General features: G+C 51.5%; 1 long non-coding RNA gene across 1 annotated transcript; it reads right to left on the bottom strand.

Moving 5' to 3' along the window:
- Nucleotides 1-4945: 4945 nt before the first annotated feature.
- Nucleotides 4946-20319, bottom strand: LOC139034025 (uncharacterized). Its single transcript, XR_011486493.1, has 4 exons — nucleotides 20165-20319; nucleotides 10218-10376; nucleotides 7786-7853; nucleotides 4946-7446 (listed from the first exon to the last, which is right to left on the bottom strand). It is a non-coding gene; the product is annotated as an uncharacterized lncRNA (long non-coding RNA).
- Nucleotides 20320-23278: the final 2959 nt, after the last annotated feature.

Raw genomic sequence — 23278 nt, 5'->3', positions numbered from 1 at the left:
TGGCGAAGGGGACGTGGCCCTCCTGCCCTAAGAGATCTTGAGCATCCTTCGGGTAAATAGGCGGGCTTCCCAGGTGGCGCTAGAGGTAAAGAACCCACCTGCCAATGCAGGAGATGTAAGGGACACAGGTTCTGTCCCTGGGTCAGGAAGGTCCCCCGGAGGAGGGCATGACGACCTCGCCAGTGTTCTTGCCTGCAGAATCCCACGGACAGGCGGAGGCTGGCGGGGTCCCACAGAGTCAGAGGCGAGTGAGGGAGCACAGCACGGTGATGGCGTCTGAGCACCACCCCCCTTCTGAGAGACGCGTCCCGGGGCCCCATCTCACTGTCCCCGCCGCCCTTGTTGGGGCGGGGTCTGGCGCTCGGTCCCACCCAGGGTGCAGCTGTGGTCCGGGGGCTCCATGGTGAGCTGCCACTCCCTCTGAAGCCCCAGCCTCACTCTCCTGGACGGTAAGGAGGGGGTCACAGCCACCCCACCGGACACCAAGTAGTCTTCACACCACGCTCTCTCAGCACACACCCTCCGTGAGCCGGTGGCAGGGTATCAACCTCACCTTTCAAAGTCTGGATCTGATTGGTCCCCATCCTGGGGCCTGGCTGACCCTGCGGGGACCGCCCCGTCCAGGACTGGCCAGTTTCCAGACGCAGTGAAGGATGGGCCTGCATGAGAGGCTTTCACGCACAAACGAACTGTCCAGAGTCCACACCCCCACTGCTTCCTTCACGAGGCTCTGGGCACTGCCCGCCTGCCCTCTTCACTGAGTACCAGCTGACCGGCCACATCCCGAGTGGATGCATCACTGACTGCATCCACTGTGGTGTCTCCACCCGGCCAATCCCGAGCCCACGTCTCCTGCCCCACCTGCTCCTTCCCAGGAACAGCAATCAAGGCTCTTGCCACGTCTCCCGCCTCAGCACGCCGCACCCACAGTCCGGGGGCACCTGACAGATGCAGACAGAGGTCCCCACGGTCCCCACGGACCCCCCGGGTCTCCTCAGGGCTGAGCCTGCGGTGCCCTCATAGAGCAGGGCTGCCTGAGCCAGCGCAGGGATGCGGGACCAGCAGACCCGCTCTGCGCCAACCCTTCCTCCCCGCAGTCACAGCGTGCTCAGCAGTTTCCGTCCCATCTCCCTCGTGCGCGGCTAAGGCACTCCTCACTGTCTACAGAACTGACTCATCTCACAGGTCTGCAGCCACTGGCCATTTGCTTAAATTACTGGACGGGAGCAACTGTACACTCATTAGAATTCGAGTTTCCAAGCTCTGGGGCAGGCCCATGAGTCCCTCACTAGTGTCTGGGCTGACCCCAGGAGCAGGGCTGACTCTTAGTCCGGGTCTCAAGGCAGCAGGTGCTGAGACAGGATGCAGGGTGCACAGACGTCCCGGGGAAAACACCTGTGAGGACGGGGGAGCCGTGTGGCTGGAGCACATCGGACCCAGACGCCCGTCAGACGCTGGACGGAGGGCAGGGGCCTGGGTCAGCGCAGTGTCCAGCGAGCTGCACGGTCAAGGCCTTTCCTGTTGGGTGCTGCAACTGCTCCCGCCAGGGCCGCTCACCGGGGAAGCCCTGGGCTTCCCAGCAAGAGGCTGCCTCCATGCTGCTTCTGCTCAGAGGAGAGGAGGAACCCCAGAGATGGGCTCCAGAGCCAGCAGCTGGAGCAGGGCCACCCCAGCCGTGGAGCTGGAGCCTGTGGGTGCCTACCCCGGAGACTCGTCAATCTCGAGGTCTCCCGTAGAGTGCCCCTGAACCCCATAAGATCTAGTATCTCTTTCCCACAGCACTCCATCCTTTCCAACACCCGCCCTTGTTCTCTCCTCAACTAAATTCAGCAGCTGCCAGTGGTGGGGCCAAGCGCTGTGCTGGCCCGGGTGGATGGATGCAGGGTCTGTCCTGAGTGGGTCTGGCCAGGCACAGAGGCCTCCACGGCCATCCAGGAGGGGAGACAGGCCAGGGGGAGAGGTCCAAAGGAGCAGACGGACCAGGCAAGGCCAGGAGTCTTCAGGGTGCAGCAGAATGAACGTCAGGTCTGCTGACGGACGCCAAAGGGAAAGGGAGTCCATGGGGCAAATGGAGAGACGGGAAGGGCCTGGGGAGCATCGGGCGCAGCATGGTAGGCTGGAAGGAGCCCGCGCCTCCGCTAAAGACGTGGCGTGGAGACTCGCAGGGTCTTTGCCTGAATGCAAGCTTCCCAGCGTCCCACACAGAGATGGCTCAGCCCCAGGCTCCGGGGGACCTGCGCAGGGCCTGGCCACCACATGGTCCTCCCTCCTCGTGGGGCCGGAGGGCAAAGTGCCCCTGTCGGTGGGGGATGGACAGGCTGCTGGGCCCCAGGCGGTCTGGGTTCAGGGTGCTGGCAGTTCACAGGGTTGAACACAGCCACCGAGTGTCAGCCGCCTGACCTGGGGCAGGAGCGACCATGAAAGATGCAGTGTTCATGAAAAGGGAGGACTCAGCCGTGGCCCCAAGGGAAGCAAGCCTGGGGCGGTCTCCCCTGCTAGAAAAACCAGGGCCCCTGGCACCAGAGAGCTCATCTGTCAGGCCACAGAGCCGGCCCCGACGAGACCCTTCGGACGCCGGCTCGACGCTGCAGAGAGAAGCCAGAAGAACCGGAACAATACAAGTGACAAGGGGCCTTAGAGTAGGTGCAGGACGGAGGTGAGGGCTGTTCAGACGGTGGACAGAGACCCTCAGCAAGGGAGGTTACGAGGCCATGCTCCGTGGAAGGCCGCGAGCCCAACCACGGCCTGCAGGGGTGGGCGCGGCTTGGTGGTGGACACGGGCGGCCGGGGCGTGATGGCTGAGTCAGGCAGCGCAGAGCGGAGAGCCACGCACGTCCGCCAGGCCCGCGGGCTGTCCACCTCGCCCACCCACACTAGGCTCTCACGTGGTGACGTGCCGGAAGCGCTTCCCCTTAGAACTTCCGGGGGGAAGCGAGACACGCCCTCGGAGCAGGTGGCTGTGCGCCCGGGGCTCAGACTCTGCGAGTGCTCGCTGGTGTTCGCTTCGCCTTCTCGAACTTGGTCTTTTGTTCCGCTGGAAGCCAACATAACTTTTTGGCTTTTCCGTATTCCACTCGAACGTTGCTACTTAGCATAGAAATCCCACAATGGAATTCTTTCTTCTTTCCAAATGCTCTTTTCCCTTCAGCTCAATTCAAATGTTTTAATTTGGAACGTGTCTTGCTGTTTGGGGGACAGACCTGGTTTGAGATATCTCAGGATAAAGAGCTTTTGGAGCAAAATGTAACTTTCTAAATCCTGGCAAGGAACATCTAAAAAGAGCACTTTCTGCACGGGGCAGGGGGGAGGGGAGGGGCTGGGGGGCTTCAGGCCCGAGCCACCCCCTTCTGCCCCTCCCAACACTGCTGCCCCCTTGGCCATGTGAGCTGGGACGGCAGTCCTTCCAAGTGACCATAACATGTTTCTCTTTATATTGTTTGTCCTGAGATAGATGGGGGTCAAAGATAAGCCAGGTTTGGGACCAGGCTGGAACCAAGAGTGACTGATCACCCCTCACTTGTGCAGGGAACACCTCCCCCCAAACTTTCATCCCTCACTCTTGCAAGAACACCTCCCCCGCACTCTCACCCCGCACTGGTGCAAGGAGCACCTCCCCCCACGCACTCATCCCTCACTGGTGCAAGGAGCACCTCCCCCGCACTCTCACAGCTCAGGTTGGGTCAAGTCCTGCTCTCCCTCCCCCGTCCACCTCCAAGAAAGGGCCTCTGGTGGACAGGAAATGCAGCGGGAGCCAAACGCCCTCTCCGAGAACAGGATGGACGTTGCACGGCCGGGCTGCCTGTGCGCGTCTGCCGCCTGCCCCCGTCCACTGCACGGCCGGGCCGCCTGTGCGCCTGTGCCGCCTGCCCCCGTCCACAGGTGAACACATGGTCCTGCTCCAAGCTCTGCAGGGAGCTCACGGGACTTCCTGTAAGTCTGTGGATTCTGTTCTCATCCTCAGAGAAAGGAAGTCAGCTCGTAAGAGGCACTGCCTCTCCCCTGCAACATCCGTGTCCGCAGCAGATGTCATTCCTGGATCAAAACCCTGAGCCCAGCACGAATCCCCCCAACTCAGACTCCAGGTGGCCACCTCCAACCAACCGGCACTGGCTTTTGAAATAAAAGCCACAGGCAGCGGGGCTTCCCTGGGGGTCCTGTGGCTGAGAACTCACCTTGCAGGGATCATGGGTTCCACCCTGGTCGGGGAACTAAGACCCCACGTGGCAACTGAGCCTGCACAGCACAGTGAAGACCCCGGATGACGCAGCGAAGACCCTGAGTGCCGGAAGCAATGGGCGGCCTGATAAACAAGTGTTTAACAGCAACATTATATTCCATCCTGGGACCAAGCTCTCCTCCAAGTCTGTTAAATCCATTAAATGGATGTAACAGCAATAAGGTATTAAGAACAGTGGATGGACCAATGAATTCTAGCAAATCCATCTTTTTGTAGTTAACATTCACTGAGTATTGACTTATTTCTTTAAGCAACACATACCCTCACTTGAAGTAAAATATCCCTAAATTCAATGAAGAAACCTGATGCTCTTTCTCTCAGACAGTAGAACTTCTTTGGTGTGCTTTGAACCTGTTCGCAAATAAGGCCTGTTAATAACGTGGCTTGTGCTAATTCACTTCAGTCATGTCCAGCTCTATGTGACCCGTGGACTGTGGCCCACCAGGCTCCTCTGTCCATGGGGTTTCCCAGGCAAGAACACTGGAGTGGGTTGCCATGTCCTCCTCCAGGGCATCTTCCCAACCCAGGGATCGAACCCTCGTCTCTTACATCTCCTGCGTTGGCAAGCAGGTTCTTTACCGCTGAGCCACCGGGGAAGCCAATGACATAGCTCAGAGCACTGATATCCAGTTAGATCTGTCAAGTCATTTTCTTCTTCCCAGTTGTACATTTTGCAAAATTTAGAGCAATCAGATGCAGACAAATAACTAGTGACAAGTCTTTCTTTAGTGAACTCACACATAAGACGGGAGAACACAATCCCAGGTGTCAGAAACCATCCGCTCTAAGTGTGGGAACTTGAACCTGAGCTCTTGGAGCCTGAGGGCGGGAGCACCCTGGTCTCCCGGCTCTCATGCACCTCTCTCTGTAGCCTGTAAGCTCCCCAAGGACACGGACGCTGCTTTATCCATCTCTAAATCCCAGGAGGCTGGGACATCAACCCTCCAGCTGTGGATAGACAGTCGTGGGTGGATCTTCCCATGACTCAGGCCTTCAAGGAGCAGACTTGGAGACGCATGGCGACTTAGAAGGCAGCCTGCATATAGACCCTGGTAGGCAGGGTCCCAAGAATCCTTTCTTTCTCAGAACACTTCTTGGAAGAGGGAGCAGGAATATTGCTTCCAGGCTCGACTATGGTTTCGATCACACTGATCCAATTTGCGGCTGCTCCAGCGGGCACTCACTATCCAAGGGTGAGGAGGGGGCGTCTTTGAAGAATCAGTGGCAGATGCTGGGAACGTCCCAATCTTTGGCCCCCGGGGCAAATCACATGAGCTTGAAATGACAAAACCCCCGAGAAAGTTCATGAGAACATCTGGGCACCTTATCAGGGATTTATCGAGCTTTTCAGAGTTGATCCAAGCCCCATTTTAATGAAAATCGCCTGCCCACGAGCAACGCATGCCAAAGGTTTTCCTTCTCTTCCCCTCCTTTTCCTTCTGCTTCTCTTTCTTCTTCTCTCCCATCCTTTCTGGCTTTTATTTCTGTAAAGTCAACCCTGAGACAATGAACAAGCCTCACGTTTCCAGGCCTGCTACGTACTCTGTGGTTATCAAACACTTGAACCTGGGTTAACCACTCTGTGTCAAAATTAAACAAGCGCAGTGGACATCCAGCATCACAGCTTGAGCTGGGGAATTGTGTGAGGTTGAATTACCCTCTTCTTGTGCAACTGGGTCCTTGGCCAAGACAACATAACCTTTCAGTCCCGATCTGTGTGAATAAGAGAGATCTTCAAGTGTTTTACTGATTTTTAAACTGGTAATTTTATACCAGGCACATATTTCAATTAACTAATTGTTATTCCTCTGTACTTGTGCCTTGAGATGACTAAACTTAAGAAGTTACAATCATAAAATTAAAATAAATAACTATATCCCACTAGAGCCCTGCCCATCTACCCAAATCAACAAGCTTTGTTCCCAGCCACGGGGAAAATAGCATTCTTTGAACAATCAAAGCGTTATAACTGTAAACTCCTTCGTTTCTGGGCTCTGCCCTGATTTAGTTGGGGTGTTTTCTTTCCTGACTCCTTCATTTACATGAATAAATTAACTGAGTGGCAGCCAATGAGGCAAGGAAAGAGAGTAGCTAAAGGCAAAGTAAGGGCCATAGTGGGCCCAGGACCCAGAGGGTCTCCAGGATCTGAAGATGGAACGTGAGAGGTGCCAGGGCTGGGCAGAGAGTCAACACCCAGGGGCCTGAGAAATCAGCTGGCTAGGAAATAAGAACATCCTCTGAGTTGAGAAGATGAGAATTGAGGCTCAGTGGACAAATAGATCTTGCAAAAACCGTGGGGTGACAGAGGAACCCCCACTGAAGAAAGGGGTGAGCTTTGCACTAACCCCCCTTCCAGCCTGTGGTGGATTCAGAGTTCAAGGACAAGGTGGGATCAAGAGACAGACGTGGATATACTCTGGTTTTGTTCTCAATTATATTTGCAAAATCATGAAGTGTGGTTTGAATACTTTGAAAAAATGTTAGCCATCACAGGGTATGGGATTTTTCCATTTTTGATTTCTTAGCACCACTCACACTTGGTTTAAAGAAAGACTTGGGACACCCCTGAACTATGACCACATGACCAGACCAGACTTCCTTCATTTAAAACAGGAGTGCCCAGTGTCCTGAGAGGTGACTGACATAGCCCAGGGCCCCTGGGCGCCCCGACGTCCTCAGGGGGGACAGCCCTGTGTGAATTGGTTCCTTCAGGCAAAGGGAACAGGCCGCCTGCTCCGGCCTCTCCTGGTCTCTCCATCTTTAGGTCGGATTGGTGGTGTCCTGCTCCCGTCTCTCCCTCCAGGGAGCTGGTGGGGAAGCTTAGGCATTTCTGGAGTTGTTTATTAAGTACTGTTGCTAAAGATCAAGCTGCAGGTTCCAACAGAGCTGATGTGTCTCTCATGCCCTCCGGACCCCTGTGTCCTGGGTCATCTCTGCTTCCCCTCATGGATGAGATCCGGGGACCGCGTCCCAGGACAGCATGGGCGAGGCGAGGATTAAACTCTGCCTGTGGGTCTGGCAGGTGGGCCTTCGTGCCCGAGGGCAGGGTCCCCGGCTGCAGGGTCTCTGGCTGGAGGGAGCATTGGAGGCTCCCGGGGAGCTGCTGGGGTCCCATCCCAGGTTGGGCCCCCAGTTCTTCTCACGTGTCTTCTGCTCACATCTCGGCCTCCAGCCCCAGTCTTCATTTCCCTCTTCTTTGTAGCAGCCCACTTCACAAATAAGGTTTAAGTATATCCTTATAAATATTTCAAATGCTACAGTGTGAATGTCCTCCTGACATTCCCCTCCTGACATTTCCCCCACTCCCCCAAGCCCAACCCTCTTCCCTGAGAACCAGCCCACACCCTTCCTGGGACCAGCATTAGGGTCTCAGATGCAGTGGGGACCACCCCCACTCCACCCTGGAACCTGCTCCCTGCCACCCTCCTCTGAGCCAGACTTGGTTTCCTGAGAACCCAGTGAAGCTACACCTCAGGGTTCATACAGGCTCTGTACTTAACACAAATTAAGAATCAACCACCAGTTTAGCAGAGAAATAGGTTACCCACCTCGATGCAGTTAAGACAGGTTATGAAAAACTCCACAGGACGAACAACCCAGTTTGTCCAACAAATCCCTTTGTAGGGAAAAAAGAGAGACAGGGGTGAGGATCTATAGATTAAAAGAAACACACTGAGCAAACGCAATGTGTGAACCTTCTTTGGAGCCATGATTCAAACAAACCAATCTTACAGTAATCAAAAAGACGTTGATGAAACCATTAGAATTGTGAGTGAAGTAGTTGTCAGACAGTAAGAAACCGCTGATAACAACTTTGATGTATGATCATGGGTTTATACCTTTATACTCACAAATCCAGGCTTCCTTGGTGGCTCAGTGGTAAAGAATCTGCCTGCAATGCAGGAGATGCAGGTTCGATCCCTGGGTTGGGAAGATCCCCTGGAGGAGGAAATGACAACCCACTCCAGTATTCTTGCCTGGAAAATCCCATGGACAGAGGAGCCTGGCGGGCTACAGTCATGGGTTGCAAAGAGTCAGACATGGCTTAGTGATTAAATGACACTGCACAAGTTTATATCTTTTAGAGATATAATCTGAAACCTTTATGAATGAAATTATAGGAGGCTTGAGATTTGCTTTAAAGTGATACTGGGCAAGAGTGAGTGGGTGGGTGAAACTGAAACGAGACTGGCCGGGCGTTGGTGATTGCTGGAGCTGGGTGATGAGTACCTGGAGGTTTCCTTTTGCACATGCTTAAAATGTTTCATAATGAAAGTCTAGAAAAGCACACTCTCTGGCAAAGCTTCCCTGGCACCGTCCAGAGGAAGGGATCTGTTTCTGTTCCCCTCTGGACCTCCGAGCTGGGTGCAGCTGGGGGAGCGGCTGGCAGCAGGTGTGGGCACACTCCAGGCTGAGAAGGGGCCTGGGAGTGAGGGTGGCCCCGACCCTGTTAACAAAACTTGACTCTTCTCTGCAGAAGGCCGAGTCCAGCCTGGGACTCAGAGGGAAAAATGGTGGCCTGCTATACAATGACCCCAGCTTGGAGGTGCCTGTCATTTCACTGCGGGACGAGGTTCCCACACCCTGGCTTAATTGGAAACACTCGCGTGCATCTCCCCCCTCCCATCCCGAGGACGGGGAGATGAAGGTTTTGAGAGCTGTGATGGCTGGGGCAGTTGCTACAGCCAGACACGCAGGGTGCTGGACGCAGACACGGCCGAGCAGCGCTAGGACTTTGCTCAGCAGTGAGGAGATAGCTGGCATATTTACTCTGAAGAGCAGCCTCAAATGTGGGGAATGATTAATCCACCATGAGGAATTTTCTCTTCTGTAGGGTGACGCCCTCAGGAAATGGAGCCCCAGTTTGAGAAGGTCGCAGTCTGTCCCTCCAGCTCCACACTTACTGGACCATCTGCCGCCCCGGGGCAGAGGAGCAGTGTGAAACCCAGGGGTGGGGAAGAAGGGGAACAAAACCCCTTTTAGCAGCTCTGAGAAAGCCATAAGTCATCAGAGGATTTCATCCGGAAAGTGAGCACAGCCTGGAGCACAGGAGAACACGTTTGGGAAGCACGTATCTGATACGGGCTTATTCACACGTCTGACAAAGGTTTAGTATCCAGCACATATAAAGAGAGCGGGTGGGGTAGAGTTGGACCACGCTTGGTCGTGCGTTGGTAAGGGCTGACGCTGAGTCTGTTGCTCAGCTGTCTGTGTAACGTAACGACGTGAGCAAAAGACAAACGCTTCCACTTAAAAATGGGTAAAAGCCTCGAACAGACGTTTCTCCAAAGAATCTTTACAAATGGCCCGGAAGCACACGCGAAGATGCCTGACATCGCTGGGCACAAGGGGAATGCAAATCAAAACCATGGTGTGGAACCCTTTCACGCCCACGAGGACGGCAGCACAATACTGTTCAAGAGAAAAAAGGATCAAGGACACGAAGCAGTTAGAACTCTTACGTTGCTGGTGGGAATAGAGAACTATCATGGAAATCAGTTTGGTGTTTTCCCCACAACTGTGAACACCATATGACTCAGCAGTTCCACCCAAAAGAACTGAAAGCAGGGACTAGAACAGATACTTAGACACCCATGTTCACAGCAGGCAACCCACGTCAGTGTCCCTTGACAGGTGAAGGATAAATACAGTGCACCCATCCCCACCATGGAGATGGTGGAGGAAACTCCCGAAACGGGAGGAAACTCTCACTCAGGCTGCAACATGGGTGACCCTTAAAGACATTGTGCTCGGTGAAATAAGCTGGTCATGAAAGAACAAATACTGGGTGATCCGTGTACACGAACTATCCAAAACAGCCAAAAGCGTAGATACAGGAAGGGCAGAGGTTAAAGAGGCTGGAGGAGGGGAGTGTGAAGCAACTGTTAATAACTTCAGCTGAAGGTTCTGGTTTTAGGCACAGTTTCTGCTTTGGGTGAAGAAAAAGCTTTGACCACAGAGAGGTGATGACTGCCAATACCGTGCATGAGGTTGTTCAGCTGCTCAGGCAGTCTGACTGTGCAGCCCTCGGACGGGAGCACACCTGGCGTCCCCATCCTTCATCCGGAGGTTTGCTCAGATTCATGGCCTTTAAGTCAATGATGGGCTTCCCTGGTGGCCCAGACAGTAAAGAATCCACCTGCAATGCAGATCGCAAGCAGTCAATGATGGTGAGTAGCCTTCTCATCCTGAACGTAAATAATGCTATTAAATCATACATTAGAATTGTTAAAATGACAAAAGATTATGTTGTGTAGACTTTACCACAATTTTTTTAAGTTAATAATGTAATATATCAAAACCTACTGCACACTGTAAATGGGTGAATTGTTTGGTATGTGAATTCTATCTCAATGAAACCACAAAAAATATAGGCAAGCCTCAGAAATATTGTGGGTTTGCTTCCAGACAACTGCAATAAAGTAAGTTATGCAAAATTTCGTTTTGGTTTATATAAGTTATGTTTACACCATACCATAGATTATTACATCTAAACATAATGTACTTACCTTTGTTAAAAAATACTTAATTGCTAAAAAATGCTAACCATCATTTGAACCTTCAGCAAGCGGTTGTAGTAGCATCTGTGATCACTGATCACAGATGCCATCACAAATAGAGTCACACAGAAAAAGGCTGGAATAGTGCAAGAATCACCAAACTGATGGAGATGTGCCCTGCGCCAAGGCGGCCGCGGAGATGGTGTCAGCTGACAGGAGGCCACAGACCTTCCACCGGCGAGGAGCTCGGTATCTGCGGAGTCCCCGTGGCACAGTCAGGCAAAACCTGCCTGGGTATGGATAACACAGACACACACACACACACAGACACAGACACAGACACAGACAGACAGACAGACAGACACACACACACACAGACACACACACAGACAGACACAGACACACACAGACACACACACACACACACACACACACACACACACACAGACACACACACACACACACACACAGACACACACACACACTTAGATACACAGACACATACATGCACACACAGAGACACACAGACACACACAGACACACACACGCACAGACACACACACACAGACAGACAGACACACACACAGACACACAGACACACAGAACCCCCCAGACAGACACACACATGCAAACACACACACACACGCGCGCGTGCGCCCCTCTGAAGACTGACAGCTCTCCAGCCAGGCCGATGTCCACCCCAGGTGTGGGCATGGCAGGACAAAGCGCCCTCGCCCAGTGCGCTGGCCTCAGCCCCAGGACAGCTGCCCACTGACTGTGCGGCCTGGCTGGCCTGGCCCTCCCGCTGGAGCCTGAGGGTCGTGCGCCCAGCGCCTTCTCAGCACCCAGGACCTGAGGGGACGGGCTTGTGAGCGTCCACGCAGCCTCTGTGGGGACGTGGGCCAGCACAAGCTCGGATTGTGGCCTTCCGGAGAACCTGGATGACTAGGCCATCCCTCGTGCTTAAACAGGACTCAGCCACCTAGCATGCCCTGGCCAGCGTCCTGGGCCGGGCGAGGCCGCGCCCAGCCCTCCAGGGCAGCCTCCTGCCGGGCCGGCTCTCAGGACGCCCCAGGACATCCTCCGGCTCCCACTCCGGCCCCGGTCTGGCTCTCAGTCCCTGCTGCCTCATCTCTGACCTCCAAGCCCCAGGCAGTCGGCCTTCTCCTGCTCACACCTGTGCGAGGACCCCGTTGTCCTCGGCCTCCCGTCAAAGGGATGCACCAGAGGACAGACTGCCGCTCCACGTCCGCATGCGGGGGCCCTGGCTGGGCAGACAAGCTCCCCCGGGGTTGTTGAAGGAGCGAGTGAATGAGTGAGAGTGAATGAGTGAGTGGCCCCGGGCCCGGGTCAGCCCTCACCGGGATGCTGAGAGGACCCCTCCTTCTCGGGGTGTGTGTCGGGGGCCTGGGTCGGGGAAGGAGACGGAGAAGACGATTTTGCCTTCTCTCTCCTCCTGTATCACACCAGCCTCTTCAGACTGACTCTTCTGTGATTTCAGTCAAAACCCACAAAAATAAACTGCATTTTCTACTTTTCTGAATCCTACACTTTTCTGTGGAAAGCAACATTAACTGTCGTGTTCCCATTTCCCCTGAAATGTCTGGATGTTATTTTACCAGCATACGGGATGCACATCCAGGACCCCCCAAATCAAAGACACACAACTACCGAGGGTTGTGGCATGGAGTCCAGCCACACATTTCCATTCAAACCCGCATTTCCCCACAGTTTTCAAGTGCACCTCAGAGTCTGGCTGCTTCCAATTTGTGCCCCTTGGTGAGACTATGGAGACTGCAATCCACTGAACATGTATTGTTCTCTTTTCTGTAAATGAGTGCGTGTTGGAGATTTTTTACTGCTTCAAAAAAAAAAAAAAACAACATAAAATGCATTTGTGCTGGTGCTTCCTCAGGCATTAAGACTGCGAAGCCTCTCCAGTCCCGCTCTCATTGGCGTCCTGCCTGGACCCTAACTAGGTTATCGGCCGGGCGGGGGCAGGCAGCCCCGAGCCTCAGAGCCCTGGCCGAGCCCGAGGGCCCTGCCGTCTGCCCACTCGGGGGTCCCCCAGTCCGGGTGCAGGCTGTGATCAGTTTGCATGCCCTGGGGGCCGGCACACAGTGGATGCTGCTTTTATAGACTCTGGTTGTTTCTGACCCTACGTTTTTTATTACATTCCTTTGCAATTCTAGCAGCTGTTTTTGTCAAGAGTCTTAATAAAGTTTGAACTGCTAAATGAACTTTATGGAAATTGGTCGCAGAAAACCAGAGGCCCACAGCTGCCTTTCACAGAAACAGTAGTGACCAAATAAACCCAAAAGACTGGGTGAAGGAGGATGGTCTGCAACCAGCTCCTGACGAGATTTCCAGACGACATTTCCGAGAGAACACCCTCCGCACGTGATTCTCTTCTCTGGCTCTATTTACCGCAATTTATTTTAAAAGTCTGGCAGCCTGACCCAAACATGAAGATGTTTTAAGGACTTTCCCTTTTAGGACAGTCAGCTCAAGTTCGAGTTTTTTTGTCTTTTGGGATTCTGTTTTCAGGTTCTTCATTTTTATAAACCTAAGACACAGAAGAATTAAACATACTCAGAGTTCTTTGATCTATGAAAAGAAGCAGAAATATCTGAGATGCTGTGAGTTGATCTGTCTTGTTTAATTTCACTAAAATGCTGCTCCATTTTTAAAAAGCATTTTAACTCAGTTGTGAACTTAAGCTGATCTGCCTGAGTTCAGAACGGACCCCAGTCTGGCTCCAGAACCCCGTTGCGTGTCATGGTTTACCCTCGACTTCGCATACCAGGGTCATGGAAGAATGAATAACTCACCAGCAGACCAAGACTAACCCTTCCTCTGTTTGGGGTGTGACTTCATACATTTCCATGAACCAAACTGACCCTAAAAGCAATAAAACCAAGTGTCTGAGGAGGTCTGGCCAGGTACCTGGGCACCCACCTCCCAAGTCCCTCTGTGACTGTCTGTCATCTGTCATCTCTTTGAAACTTCATTTTGCCACCAAAAGGAGAAGTTTGTAAACAGAATGTGCTACTAGGTCATGAGCCACACTGCAGCTTGTGGAAATGAAGTATCTGTACAGAGATGTCACCGGGACTTTAGACCAGTCACCCGAGGCTTACAGAGTGAGGGCAGGGCCCGGACCAGGTGGTCCTGACCAGCCGCACGCCTCTGACACCGGATGTCCACAGGGAGAGGAGAGACGGCCACAGTGCCGTCGGGTGGGTGGGAAGCCTGCCGACTCCACGGCGTTCCCACCAGTGAGAAGGGGATGCTCCTACCACTCGGGGGGGTGGGGGTGCAGCCTCAGATCTGACCCCAAGGGGCCGCAGCCCCCGAGCAAGCTGAGACCCGCCTGTGGTTGCAGGGTCCACGCTGGGTCCAGCTCCTCTCACACTTTGACAGCTGCGCCTGATTTTAGTTCTCTTTGTCTGTGAGCTTCTGTTCCAGCGCAACGGAGAAGAAACCCGAGCCGCGCCCGCTCTGCCGTGGTGTCATGCAGATGCTCCCTTTGGATGGTTTGCGCTTCGCCCTGTTCCGCATCTGGAGTCAGTGGGCGCTCCTCTAGGTCGTCCTCCTTGGTTTTATGTTCGGTCCCCTAGCACCTGCGACTAAAACAGCAAAGGCATCCGACTCTGTATGGTCAGCAGACACAAGACCTGGAGCTGACTGTGGCTCAGATCATTGGCTCCTTATGGCAAAATTCAGGCTTAAAATGGAAGTAGGGAAAACGGCTAGACCATTTAGGTATGACCTCAATCAAATCCCTTACGAATATATCCTGGAGGTGACAGATAGATTCAAGAGATTAGGTCTGGTACACAGAACGCCTGAAGAACTATGGATGGAGGTTAGTAATATCGTCCTGGAGGCGGTGACCAAAACCATCCCAAAGGAAGAGAAATGCAAGAAGGCAAAGTGGTTGTCTGAGGAGGTTTTACAAATAGCTGAGAAAAGAAGAAAAGCGAAAGGCAAAGGAGAAATGGAAAGATATACTCAACTGAATGCAGCGCTCCAGAGAAGAGCAAGAAGTAAGGAAGCCTTTTTAAAGAGAACAGTGCAAAGAAATAGAGGAAAACAACAGAATGGGAAAGACTCTTCCCACAGCTCTTCAAGAAAACTAGAGATACCAAGGGAACATTTCATGCAAAGGTGGGCACAGTAAAGGGCAGAAACGGCAAGGAGCTGACAGAAGCAGACGAGATTAAGAAGCAGTGGCAAGCGTGCACAGAACTGTACCGAGGGTCTGGTGACCGACCTCTCACAACTGCCCAACCTAAGAAGCGCGCACTCCCTCTAAAGGACAGCGGGGGGTGCTGTGGGTCTTGATGTGTTTCCCCAGGCAGCTCAGGGATGCCGTCCCCTTGAAGGGAAAGGGCTCTTTCCCATGGTAATATGAACATGATGTTCAATAATGAAAACAGTAACTGCATCAACATCGTTTCCCCAGAAGTCAGGGAATTTTTTCAGAGTGCGAATGCAGGACTCTTAGTTATAAGTGAGTGGATTTTAGAAAAGGGGGGGAAGGTACTGAAAACAATTTTCGAGACGCATATAGGCTTCCCAGACCTCGTAACTTGACGATTTGGACTACTGTGTGTCAGGGCCGTCGTTCTGGGCCATTGTTCTGCGATATGAAGATAACACCGCAGCGGCAGAAGAGATAGCAAGACTAGCATCTGGCCGCAATCAGCCTCCTGTCATAGAATATCCTCCTTGCCCGAGTTTCGCAGGGCGTGAGCCTGGCGAGCGTGATAGGAAGGCCCAGTTTTAAACCCAGTGGTGACAGCTGAGTGCTGTTTTCTACCACTACACGTCAGATCTCTGTGAGGAACTTCCCCTCCCTGAAACCTGAACCCCAAAGACCCAGTTCCGTACTTGCCTTTTTCTTTCCCACAGCAGATTTCTGCTTCTACGTGGCAACGCCTTTTGTGTAGCTCCTCGCTGCCAGACACTCTGCGTGTCTCAGAAACCGCCTGATAAATCAGTCAGCGTGGGATGCGCAGGCCTGCCGAGGCGTGCCCAGGAGACTCCAGAGCTACATGCAAGTGTCGTAGTAATTCAGGCCCATTTCATAAGCCCCACGGAGGGTTACAACCCAGGACACGCATTTAAACCTGGATTTCTGATAAGCAACAGCTCACGTTTTAGTGTATGCCCCATGCAATATTGAGGATATACTTCTGGGTGCATGCCCGCCAAGTCGCTTCAGTCAGGTCCGACTCTCGGCAACCCTATGGACTATAGCCCGCCAGGGTCCTTTATTCTGGGGATTCTCCAGGCAAGAATACTGGAGTGGGTTGCCATTCCCTTCTCCAGGGAGTCTTCCCGATCCAGGGATCGAACCTGTATCTCTTCATTGGCAGGCAGATTCTTTACTGCTAAGCCACCTGGGAAGCCCATGATACACTAAAGAATTATTTGTTGTTTATATGAAATTCAAATTTAACTGTACTTACTGTGATTCTGTTTGCTAAACCTGACAGCCCTTCTCCCTAGACATAGGGGTACCTACACTGAGAATGATTGGGCTGGGCCCTCTCTATCCAACTTGAGACCTTAAATCCCATTTGACTACGTTGCATGAAAATATAATGAGAAGCCTGTGGATTTACACACATTGACAAACTTGTCAGCTCCTCAGCTTCTGGAGAAGACAGAAGATGGGTTTTCCTTGCTCTCCCAACTTATTCTCCTGCCAGGAGCCAGATGGAGATATTAATAACTCGGGTAATTCAAAGCTCTGTTTTAAGGAAAGCTCAGCTTATGGAATAATGTTTGGGGAAGCCAGGCTGACAGATGACCACAGAACTCAGCGCAGGACGCATGGAACAAGACTCTTCTGCCGAAGCTAGGTGTACACCTGGGGTCTACACGGCCGGCCGCCCAGTGAGTCCCCTGACTGTGCATCTGTTACTCGTTAACTCTCCTCCCCAGCCCTGGTCATCTGAGCAGAAAGAAACCCAGCTCTAGCTGCTTCCTGGTTTTTCCCAGGATCAAACCTGCGTGGGTGATGTGGGACACTCAGAAAATAGGGGTCCCCACCCTGGAAAGGGACACCGCTGGCACAGTGGCCACAGGGCCGAGGCCTGGAGACGCTCCACAGGGCTTCCAACGTCACGGGGCACACAGGGCCCCCGAGAGGCTCCGCGCTCCCGAGCTGCCGGCGCCGCCCTGGCTCAGAGGCTAGAGCCTCGCTCAGCGTCACCCAGGGAGCCGCGAGAAGCTCCTGCCGCCACGGCGGTCAGCAGACAAGGGGGGCATGAACTGCGGAGACCAGAGCCGCCGCTAACGATGACCGTTGAGCGCCCCGAAGTGCCACCTGTCTGGTGTGCTGTTTAGCTGCTAAGTCGCGTCTGACTCTTTGCGACCCCGTGGGCTAGAGCTCACCAGGCTCCTACTGGAGTGGTTTGCCATCGCGTACTCCAGGGGATCTGCTCGACCCAGGGATCGAACCTCTGTCTCTTGCGTCTCCTGCATTGGCAAGCGGAGTTTTTAACCAGTAGCGTCCCCTGGGAGGTCATCGCCCATCTAGTCACTGTTACTTAAGCCAAAGTAAGCTCACCTGAGCTCCCTGCAGTAGGAGGGTGCCACCCTGGCTGGTCTTGCCTGGGTCTCACAGGGTGATGCAGGGGACCCTTTGGAGGATTCCAGGCCTGGACTCTATTTCTCGAGGGAGGCTGGTCCTCAGGACAGGGGACTGAAGGGAACATGTGGGGCTTTGGGAGACAGTCGAAAAATGCGAGGTTTGATTCTGCCTAGAACTCCTCCCTCCTTGAGATGCCCCTCAGTCCCCACCCGAGAGAAGTGCACGTCTAATCTATCAGGGGAAGCCTCTGACTCCGTGTCTACCAGTCAGGTGGGCCCTGGGCCCAGCCTCACGCTCAGTCTGAAGATGGTTCCCTTCTTCAGCGTGGGTTTCATGGGAGCCTGAGAACCAGGGCGTTGCTTCCCCAAGGAGTGAAACAGGACCTGCACTGTGGCAACTCTGCTTCCCAGGATAATTTGTCAAAACACGGCCTAAGTCCGGATAACACTGATCCCAGACTTTCAAAGTAGGACATGAAATTATATCTCAGTGACTTCCTCGACCCGAAAGAAGAATGCATAGCTGGCCGCCCTCAGTTTATCTTTGGGTTAATCGTAGTGGAGGGTGTGTTTCAAATACCACACAGAATAAGGCCCTTTTCAACCTTTTCCTCACCGTGTTAGAGGGTTCTTGAGCCACAGTATTTGTTTAAGGCATCAACTCCAGTGACCTTCCTCTTTCTATTTATTGTGCTTTGGGTGAAATAATATCATAGCAGCTTCTACTTTTTAAATTCCATGCTACTAAAAGATAATACACTGAATCTGTCACTATTTTATCAATTCATTTATGACTTTGCAATTATAAACGGATTCGCTTTCAAATCTTCCTTTCTGAGAAAAATAGGATAAACTCTTTCCTTTATCCTGGAAAATGCTGGTTTCCTTTTTATTTAAATACATAGCTCATGTTTGTGTTTTCTTTTTAGTAGAAATCCCTGTTTTCCTTTTGCCTCACCTAGACCATCCTCTCTGGGAAACAGAACTGCTTTTGGACAAATGCTGACACCACAGAAGAAAGGGAGGCATGTAGCTCTAAACGTGAGACTGAAAATTTTCCTTAGCTCTTAGCGCTAACAGCAGCAACACAACCATCCTTATAATAACTTCATTTTAACTTATCACGTTAGAGGTCTATTATTGTCTGCGATAAGTGGGGTAAGAGTTGCCATTCTTTCTTTCTGCAAAAGATTGTTTTATTCTTTTTCATGAAGGTGAACTTTACTTTGTTATAGCTCAGTCACTAAGCAATGTCCAGCTCTTTGCGACCCAGTGAACTACAACACAGCAAGCTTCCCGGTCCTTCCCGGTCTCCAGGGTTTCCTTAAGCTCATGTCCACTAAGTCAGTGATGCTATTTAGCCATCTCATCCTCTGTCGCTCCCACTTCTCCTGTCCTCAATCTTTTCCAGTGAGTCTGCTCTTCTCATCAGGTGGCTGAAGTATTGGATTTGCTTTCAGATCTTCATTTCTGAGAAAATAAGATTAACTCCTTCATTTACCTTGGAAAGTGCTGTTTCCCTGAACATGTTCCCACCCTCCCCCGAACAGTAGCTTCACCCTCACACTTTTTTCATTTCAGCATCAGTCCTTCCAATGAACACCCAGGACTGATCTCCTTTAGGATGGACTGGTTTGATCTCCTTGCAGTCCAAGGGACTCTCAAGAGTCTTCTCCAACACCACAGTTCAAAAGCATCAATTCTTTGGTGCTCAGCTTTCTTTATGGTCCAACTCTCATATCCCTACATGACCACTGGAAAAACCATATCTTTGATTATATGTACCTTTGTTGGCAAAGTGATAGATCTGCTTTTTAACAAGCTGTCTAGGTTTGTCATAGCTTTCCTTCCAAGGAGCAAGTATCTTTTAATTTCACCATCTGCAATGATTTTGGGGTCGCAAAGAGTCGGACACGACTGAGCAACTCCACTTTCACTTTTCACTTTCATGCACTGGAGAAGGAAATGGCCACTCACTCCAGTGTTCTTGCCTGGAGAATCCCAGGGACAGGGGAGCCTGGTGGGCTGCCGTTTATGGGGTCGCACAGAGTTAGACAGGACTGACGCGACTTAGCAGCAGCAGCAGCAATGATTTTGGAGCCAAAGAACATAAAATCTCTCACTGTTTCCACTTTCCCACCATCCGTTTGTAGCTGATACACCATTGTGAACAACTGGTTCATATTCAGCTACAGTATGTAGGTGTGCCACATGTTGTAAACCATTAGCAACATTGAAACTAGTTTAGTTTAATTATAATTAAAAATAGTTATATTTTGCCCGTTAAGACTGACCAATAATTACCACATCTGATATATCTACTATTTCTACCCAATGCAGCCTAGAGGATCTCTTTATGACTAAATGGAGTCCTAGATCATAAAACTATGATTAGTGTTACAAACAGAAGTGTTATAAAAATGGGACCTTTAAGAACAGCATTTCTTCTGTCTGACTGGACAAGGCTACAGGACAAGCTTTATTGTAGGAAATAAAGATGCAAAGAAGGAAGAAAAATACTGGAACTTAGTCATTCCTCTGATGAGACTACAAATGTTAGAAGTGCTTAAAAGGATAAGTAAATCTACATCTTCCAAAATACCCAGCGTGTCTAAAGGAAGAAAGCGTGTTACTCTTCATAGAAATGAGGCACTGAGTCGCCGGCCAGCGGTGAGGAATCCCACTGTGTCAGCTGATGTCCTCTTGGACAGGCGAGCAGAAAGCAAACCAACAACCTGATTTCGGTAATCCACAAGTGTGTGAACACATCTGCCTGGAAACCAACTTGCCAACGTCTAACTTATGACTTTGAAGCACTCACAAAAGCGGTGGAAAGACGGTGTCCCGTGCTGGTCGGCTTCCGCTCCGGATCTGGTCATTCCACCTGTGTCAGCTTTGAGCTCTGGTTCCTGGAGTGAGGTAGGCAGGCTCTCAGGGGTTCAGACTCCCTGCCCCCAGAGCCCCCCGCACCCCAGGCACCCCTGCTTCAGAGGGAGGCCCCCCAGCAGCGGCTTCACCCCCGCACTTCGTTTGTTTCTGAAGCTCTGGCAATGCTGAAAGAGGCTCCCACTCCACCAGGGGCAGCATTCTTCTTCAGGAAAATTGTCAACACAGGCGAAACAGCTGCACGCAAATGAAGAGGAATGAGCTATCAAGCCGTCTTCCTGTAGTTCAGGATGATGTTCGCGGACATAAACATGTTCCAGAGTAATAAAAAGTAGCGTTTCCCAAGCGAGATCCAGGGACGCCGGCGATAGCCTGTCTGTGACGGATGGCCCATCTGAGGGCTGGAGGGGAAACTGCATCATCTCTGACTGCCTGGCTCCTTCCAGTCTTCCTAACGAGGGCTTCAGGCTCTAGCAATTAAATGGTGGGAGGAAGGTCAACACAGATGGAGATCTGAGGACAAATCATCTGGCCACCAGAAAGCGGACTGCTGTCTGACATCCTCACAGAGGCTCGCCTTGCCAAGCTTATGAGATAGTCTCCATCTTTCCTGTGATTTAAGAGCTGCAAAGCATATGGATATTGTGAGAGACAATTTTGAGGGTGTAATTATTAAGTCTGGGGAAAAAGCAATGGAAGAAAATAAGTATGGCCTTTCCAAAACTGTGACTGTAAATCCAGATTTCAAACTTGGCTGCTGTCTGTAAAGAAACAGTGACAGTCCTTGCATTGTGCCAGGAGATGAGTTACAGAGAAGGGTGTAGAAAGAAGAAAACAGGAAAGATTAAAGGCCTGGAATTGGAGGGGATGTAAGGGTTTTAAGTGGATACAGAGCCAGAGAGAGATGAAAACACGGGGAATAAGAGCATCGTGGGGGTAAGCTGTTTGTTTGGGTTACGCTTATGCTCAGGCGCTTCAGTTGTGTCTGACTCTTTGCAACCCCACGGACTGTAGCCCGCCAGGCTCCTCTCTCCATGGGATTTTCCAGGCAAGAATACTGGAGCGGGTTGTCATTTCCTTCTCCAGGGGATCTTCCCAACCCAGGGATCGAACCCAGGTCTCCTGCCTGTCCTGCACTGCAGGCGAAATCTCTACCACTGAGCCACAGAACAAGCCTGGTTGTCTGGGTCAGCGTTTCCCAGAGTGTATCTATTCCCTAGACCACGAGCTAGCTCTGTTTAGAAATGCACATTTGGCTACCACTTGGAGTTTCACAGTGTCGGTCTCTGTATTAAATCCTCTAACAAGTCCTACCATGCAGGGCATTTTACTGCGCATTGAAATAGAATGTTCAGAGTAGACAGCTATGTTGTGACCTGGTCATTTAATTTTCAGGAATTTGCAAACAGGTTTTTAAAAAGAGTCACTGTTTTGAAAAATAAACTATATGCACATAATTAAACACATTATCGTAGGAACACTTTACATTATCTTAATAAACCCATCCACTGAGGTTTTGTTATTACATTTTCCAGTTCTTTCTTTTCCTTTATTTGAAGTGTATTCTCAACTGTTTTTTGGAACATTTTATTAATAACTTCTTCTAATATCTTTGTCATATAATTCCAACATCTGCGTCACCTTATTGGTGTCTGTTGACTGCCTTTTGCCATGCCAGTTGATATTTTTCCAATTCTTTCTATACTAAGTAATTTTGGGTGACATCCTGGACATTTTGACTATTATGTAAGGAGACTCTAGGCAAAATGTACAGAAAATATTGGTGCTTTTGTTATAGTAGACAATCCACCCAAGGAGGTTCAGGCTGTGAGCTCCCACCCACCATCTCTGTGGTTTTCGGGTCAGGTCACTTTCAGAGTCTTTGCTGAGGTGTTTGGATCTGCCCCCCTCACTTGCTGCTCGGTGACTGGCTGGGACCTGCGTGGTCGATCTGTTAACTCAAAGTCCTTTAGTCCTTTACGTGCCGGTTAGAATCTGATTCTCCATGTGCAGCTCGGGGTGAGCCCAGGATTTCGTCAACATCGTCACAAGGTTGCTCCCAAACTTCCTTCTTCTCTTGTGCCCTTTGTGAGAACTTCCCAGTGTCCTGGGGGCCCCTTTTGTCCTCCTAGAAATCTGGGGCTCTAGTCACTCCCATTTCCTTTCATGATCCTATAGATGATCATTTCCAGACTCCTCTCCAGTCCACTCACTTCCCTCTGGATTTTCCCGAGCGTGTCAGGCCCTTTCTTACAGTGACCACGACATGACACCGTGACGTGGAACTGTCACCTCCCTTGATACAGATGCTGTAAATGCATTCAGGCAGCTGGACATTCCCTTCAGGCTCAGAGCAGATTCTCTGCAATCTCAAGCCTTTCATATATACCAGATGTCCGGGCTCTGCTATACAATTGACGTTGGTACTTCTCACCCAAACGCACGCTGTAGAACTATTAACGCTGTGCCTGACCTTTTTGGCTCTGCATCCTGATTCTTGCCTATTGAAGTAATTTGGAATTCTGATACTATCATCTGCCTGTGATTTTTTTTAGTTATCCATCCTACCCTTATACAGAGAGAGCACAAGTAAGTTTTGTTGTGTTCTGAGGAGTCTAGCAGAGTAGAAAGGCTTTAAGAGGTCCAATTCCAGCTCTCTCTCCTGACTCCAGATGGTAACACCCTCACCCAGACTTCCCAGACTTTTTTCTGAGCATATCTAAACCTCCACTGTGGACAGACTTTGAGTTCATCCCTTTGGAGACTGCCCAGTGTCAGACAGGGGCTGTATGGTGACACCTATTCCAGTGTGCTACGGGTTTAAGTAGGTGCCTTAGATGAACGCCCGATGGTGGCTGAGCACCCACCCACCTGCTCCGGAGGGGTCTGGGTTTGAGGACAGTGATGGGCAGATCTCCCCTCATGTCTAGGCAAGGGGGTTGAGCTGGAACTGAGACGAAGGAAGAGAAGAGCAGCGGTGGGAAGGGACACGGTGGAGGGAGGCGGAGGGAAGGGGAGGATGCAGAGCCAGACCCGAAAGGGGGTGAAG

This window comes from Odocoileus virginianus, unplaced genomic scaffold, assembly GCF_023699985.2.
Source record: "Odocoileus virginianus isolate 20LAN1187 ecotype Illinois unplaced genomic scaffold, Ovbor_1.2 Unplaced_Contig_19, whole genome shotgun sequence".
NCBI lineage: Eukaryota > Metazoa > Chordata > Mammalia > Artiodactyla > Cervidae > Odocoileus > Odocoileus virginianus.
The sequence above is the reverse complement of the archived record's forward strand: the minus strand, read 5'-3'. Positions and strand labels throughout refer to the sequence as shown.